The sequence below is a fragment of the Anoplolepis gracilipes genome, chromosome 11, assembly GCF_047496725.1.
Source record: "Anoplolepis gracilipes chromosome 11, ASM4749672v1, whole genome shotgun sequence".
Taxonomy (NCBI): domain Eukaryota; kingdom Metazoa; phylum Arthropoda; class Insecta; order Hymenoptera; family Formicidae; genus Anoplolepis; species Anoplolepis gracilipes.
The window spans coordinates 4,565,614-4,571,633 of NC_132980.1; the positions used below are offsets into that span (position 1 = coordinate 4,565,614).

A 6,020-nucleotide genomic window follows, 5' to 3' on the forward strand; every position below is an offset into this window, starting at 1 on the left:
TTCTTTAATCAAATAGTTGGGAGTTTTGGACAAAACAAAAATTGGACACTAGAAACATCTTGAAGACAAAAGGAGGAAATACTATATTTTTTATAGAAGTGTGCAGGAAAGCTAGAAGTCTTAGAGAATTAAATCTATAGCTTTTTGGCTATATAAAATAGTTTTACTGCTTAGACTCACATATACATACTGCTGTGACTTGATAGCTTAGAAAAAGAAAATAGTGACAAGAAAACAACTAAAAAGTTTACAAAATAGTTATTTGAGACGTCTACAGGAACTATGTATATATATAACTATGTATATAAACTATACACCTACAGAGATGTAAAAAACAGTCCTTTATACTTCATCCTTGAATCAGACGATCATTGACATTGCAAGATTAACAGCATATAGCCTAAAATATTAAGGTAAAAAATGTGAGTGAAGAGATATAAAGAGTGAGTATAAAATGGTCACGTATTTGATTGGCCATTTCAAAATAGGACTCTCTAATTGGCTAATCGTTACTGGTGACCTTAAGCATCGGTCGATATGATTGGTGGTGTCCAATCCGAATGTAGCCATTTCGGACGCTCCCGATATAAACCTGTCACTTTAATCTTAGATCAGGTTTCTTCATAAGCACTTTCCTTTTACAAAAAACAGAATATAACTCTTTAGGAATATCAAATGGTTAAAGCTTTTAAGATCAACCAAAAACAATTGACGTAGATCAAATCAACTTGTTAACCCTGACATGAATATATGATACACAGATAGGTCAGAACCACAGGGAAAGTATTTCCATAAACGATCTCATCACTCTTCCAAGCTGAGGTTACTGGCCATGCTCTGCACAGAACTACTGATCTCTAAGAATACGATAAATATAAAAATTGTTATTAACTTTTACTGTAGAACAGCCATGTCAGCAGTTGCTAAGATTATTACGAAATCCTCATCCGTAGTTTCGGACTGCAGGCAAGCATTTAAAAAGCTGAAAGAACAAAATCAAATCATTCCTAAATCAAAACATAGCAAGCAATAAACAAGCGAATAGACTCGCTAAACTGATCCGATATAGACTCAAAAATGATTTGGTACTCTCTTTGTTACAGGCAAAAACATCATTAAGGGTTACTGAGGACGAAAACAGGTCACATAAGAAGCCATTGAGGAGGAAAACTGACAGTCTAGATTTGTGAGCAAGTAGCATTGTCAAATAGGACAAACTCATGTATACACTTCATTTATTATTATTATACAACAACATATTATTATATAACTTCAAACTAGTTAAGTAGAAAGAATGCCGACTGTGTAAAAAGGACAAAGAAAACTAATTGTCCATACATATAATATATATGTTATTCAGTTTTTGCTTGCAAAAGCTGCAGACTCTTGGATCGGATGTTTCTTGAATGATCTAAAAACATGAAAATGAGCAGTCTACTAGACCTTTTTTTACTTTAAAAGGAAATCTTGCATAGGGATCCGCGGCTCAGGGTTATGCTGGATTCTTACTGGCTAAAATCCTTCCGAGTGTTCACCACAGCACAGGGAACGGGTCTCGCCATCGCCATTGTCTCCGCCTCCTTTGCACCCGCTCGGGACTTTAAAAAGTCTCCCATCTTGAAGTCATCCATGAATATTCACGAGCCACTCATTATTCTAAAGCGGTAACTCTAGAGACTACAGTGCCGCAACCTCCATGAGATTGGAATTGGAGTATCTCATCCCGACTTTCGTAAGCCCCAGGAAGGGTGGGAGTCTATTGACCACGTCGCCAATTGGCCAGTTTAAAATGAGGCTCTCTGATTGGTTAATCGTTGCTGATGACCCTAGGCATCGGTCGATATAAGTGGCTGTGGTCAATCGTGACGTGGTCAAACGGAACGCTCCCGATCTGCCTCAGTCATGAAGCCCTTGATTACGCCTCTGAGGAGAACAAATACCTCTTCCTCCGTTGGCGCGGCAGAGCTCCAAAGAGCTGAACCGAAAGAAAGAGAGCTATGTTCCCTGTGACGATCCACTAGAGCTAGTCCAAAAAAATTAAAAATTTTAAAACCAGATTTAATTATACTGAAATAGCTAATAGATATGACCCAAAAGTGATTAAAGTTAATAATCCAAATCTCCACTCTTTTTTCATTATGGACACCTAGGGCTCCTATTATTTGCTTTGAAAAACTGATTTCTTTTTAAATCTCTCTTTCTTTCTCTTCGAACTTGTTAAAGCGGCTATGAGCAATTTGAAATTAAAATCTAGTCTTGGTTTGGATACGGATTATAAAATTATTTTCCAAATTCCTAATTCAGTCAAAGTCTTTTTAACCTTTTTCTCCTTTTTCTAAATTTTATGACTATCGAGGTCATCCTATTTAAAGGAATTAATAAATGCCATCAACTGATTAAGTTGAAATTATTTTGAAATTATTTTTCTTTTTCTCTGATATTACACTTCTTAGAAAAGGACTTACACTAATTTAATAAGAGTTTTTAGATTGAATCTTCCTGTTTATATACATTAGAATGCTGTAATTGAGATAAGAAAATAGAAAGAAGAAAGCGTTAAATGTGAAAGTTGAGGATTTCTGTAGTCTATGTCGTTTGAATTTTCCTTTTGATGAGCACTCCGATTATCAAACAATGTGAAGCTTCTATCACTTGCATTCTTATCTTCGGAGGTATTGAGGGAGAAAATAGAGAGAAACAAAATAAGGAAATAAGAATTTGAATATTCAAGACTAGCAAAGGAGATTAAAAGAACAAAAGAGAAAAAAAAGCTGTAAGATGGCGAGTGTGATACGTAAGGTCATATGAAAAAGATGTAATAAGGTTCACTGTGTAGATTAACTGACGCCCGAAATCTGCACAATACCGGAAGAACTCTGTGAATATATTCTTTCTGAATATAAAACATGAACGAGTATAGCTAGAAATAAGCTGATTATAATTGAGTCAACATATAAACACTCAAAAACACAGCTATCTAATTAGAAATCAAAATGGAATGGATATAATTTGTCCACGTTCGGAATGAATGGCCATTGTTAAATTTGATCACGTTGGAATTGGCCACGTTCGGAATGGACACGAGAAATACCGCATAAAGTTTGGTTTGCCCACGTTCGAAACGGCCATGTTCGTATTGCTCACGTTTGAAACGGACACGTTCGATTTAGTTACGTTCGAAATGGCCACGGTCGGAATGGACATGAGAAATATCGCATGAAGTTGTTTCGCATTTATTACCTTCTGTACACCGCCGGGAGAGGACGTTGCGCCCATAGATTTATGTGCGTCAGAGAAAAGTTAGATATGAAATGCGGGAGTCAGCCAAAAGAATATCAGGTGTTTAAAAAGAGACGCAAGCTATGATTGAAGAGAGACGCAATTGAGTGATCTGACTGTCTTCATCTGTCTTACACTCTCTTCCACAGTCTAAACAAGGACAGCCAGATCACTCAATTTTGTTTCTTTCTAACCGCCTGATATCTCCACTTACATGATCTGCTATGGCTCCTGTGCTTTATATCTAACTTCTTTCTGACGCGCATAGAGCTCATACTAATAGAAGAGCCTTGCTTATATGCTGATAGGAGGATCTACTGAAGAAGGATTAGCAAAAAGAATGTATTTTATTTCTGTTTCTATAATATCCCTTCAGATTATTCTCGCGAAAAAAAGGACACTCTATGGCTTAGTTTACACCGAGCACTTGATACCCGTACTAAGTACTATACTAGCCAATCATGGCCAGTCTTCTAAAGAATGGAATGGCTATGATTGGCCAGTAGTATTTAGTACGCGTATCAAAGTATGTCGGTGTAAACAAAGCCTATGTAGGAGAATACCTACACTATAGAGTCCCTATAATGAAGGTAAATTATTTTCACGAGCCGCTGAAACCGATTGTTTGAGAGACAAAAAGGATCACGTGACCAAGAATAAAGATATCAATTCGTCATTTTTGGTCATGTGATCCTTTTTATCGCTCAAACAATCGATTTCAGTGGCTTGTGAAAATTTACCTTAAGAGTCTGGACACCGTGGCTATGGCCGCCGACGTTAGATATTATTTATTTTGTCGATGCCGCCGAGTACGCATGCACGAAGCGCTATGTTGGGTTAAAACTCAAAGTCTACACGCGCAGATTTTTGCTTGTGTAGATCTTTGCTTGTTGTCACACTGTCACTGAAAACTGACGTTATCCAACGGAAGCTCAACCCAGACATGGCGGAGCCAATCAAATCTCAAAATACAGTCTAGACTCTTATTATAAGGACTCTTAAGGCCGGTATTCATAGTGCGTTCTTATGTTTAAGTTCGTCTTAAGTAAGGTCTTAAAATTCTATTCAGCCATCTGATTAGCTGAACGCAGTCTTAAGTCGACTAAAAACATGTCTTAAGATGATCTTATATATAAGAACGGACTATAAATACTGGCCTAACTATAGATCTATTATTGTTTATCATGCAATGTATTCTGAGTCGGAATTCATAGACCGGTCTTGTATCCAAGATCGTCTCAAGTGTAGTTTTAGGTCATCTTAAGACTCCGTTCAGTCAATGAGATAGCTGAATAAAATCTTGAAAACTTACTTGAGACGGTCTTGAATGTAAAACCGATCTATATGACCAGTATTTATAGTCCGATCTTATATTTAAGGTCGTCTTAAGATCTCGTTTAACAAATAAAATGATGCTATGCGGCCACTTTACTGGTTGAACAGGATCTCATGATCTTAAATATAAGATTGGACTATGAATACCAGCCTATGAGCGGGCTATGAATACCTATGATTGCGTCTCTGCTTTCTCTGTCGATGCTATTTCAGTGCCAAAACCTCTCCATTAGTATACGCTTTATGTTTACGCGTCGCTGTGATACACGTCGCTGCACGCTTGGATTGTTACTTTCAAAGGGTGCGTTTCAATACCAATTCATTACCAATACTGAAACTCTATAGTATATATGACGTAAACTATAGATTTTCAGTACTGACTACGTTTACATGTCACCTTTAATAACATCCATAGTTCTAAGACTAGCCAATCACAGTCATTCCATTCTTCAGAAAAATAGCTATGATTAGTCAGTTTTATAACTACGGATGTTATTAAATCTGATTAAGAGTGACGTGTAAACGTAGACACTGGCTTTGTTTACATCGAGCACTTGATAAGCGTACTAAGTACTATACTAGCCAATTATACTATCTTCTCAAAAATGTAATGGCTGTGATTGGCCAGTAGTATTTAGTTCACGTATCAAAGTATGCAGTATAAACAAGGCCTATTATATATCAAAAGATGACCTGAAAATAGTGATTTTTTATTCCGCTTTACTCTTCACTTTCTTTTGATTCTCTCTAGTCACAGTGCTCTGGTTACCCCCACTCATGCTCTTCCAGAATGGAAAGCATGTTGTCCACTATTTCGAGTTTCTATTGTGTATATAAATTTATTATTATTATATATAAGCAATTTTATCTTATTTCTTTGAGTTTTATTTCTCTTATAAAACAATAAAATGCAAAAATTATTTATATCTAATTATTTGTCAATTATTCCTATTATATTTCCTGTACATATATACGAATAGAGATTATATAAAGAAAAAGAAAACATATATTGTATTATAATATAAATATATTTTATATTTATATTTGATCATTATTTCTCTCTCTCTCTCTCTCTTTCTTTCTCTTAACGTTTTTTAAATAGATAAATTTTACTCATGAAAATCGTTTTGGAAATCAGTTATAAAATGTTTTAAATAAATATTTTTTAAACGTTTCTAAAGCAAATATATATTACATAGGTTGTTACAATAGAAATCACACAATTCAACAAGTAATATCGTGTGTTTTCAAAATGTAACGTTAAATACATATATATGTTAACATTAAACGTAATGTTAAAATGTATTTAAAAGATCCAAAAAAAATCTCGATAGAGTCGCTTTTCGCAAAGAGTGTTATTGGGAGCTGAAAAGTAACAGCAGTAAAGATGGAAGGGGATGACAAAT

General features: G+C 35.3%; 1 long non-coding RNA gene across 1 annotated transcript; it reads right to left on the reverse strand.

Annotated features, from left to right (window-relative positions):
- Positions 1 to 1,083: 1,083 nt before the first annotated feature.
- Positions 1,084 to 2,514, reverse strand: LOC140671229 (uncharacterized). Its single transcript, XR_012047698.1, has 3 exons — positions 2,466 to 2,514; positions 1,510 to 2,023; positions 1,084 to 1,411 (listed from the first exon to the last, which is right to left on the reverse strand). It is a non-coding gene; the product is annotated as an uncharacterized lncRNA (long non-coding RNA).
- Between the last annotated feature and the right edge of the window lie 3,506 nt (positions 2,515 to 6,020).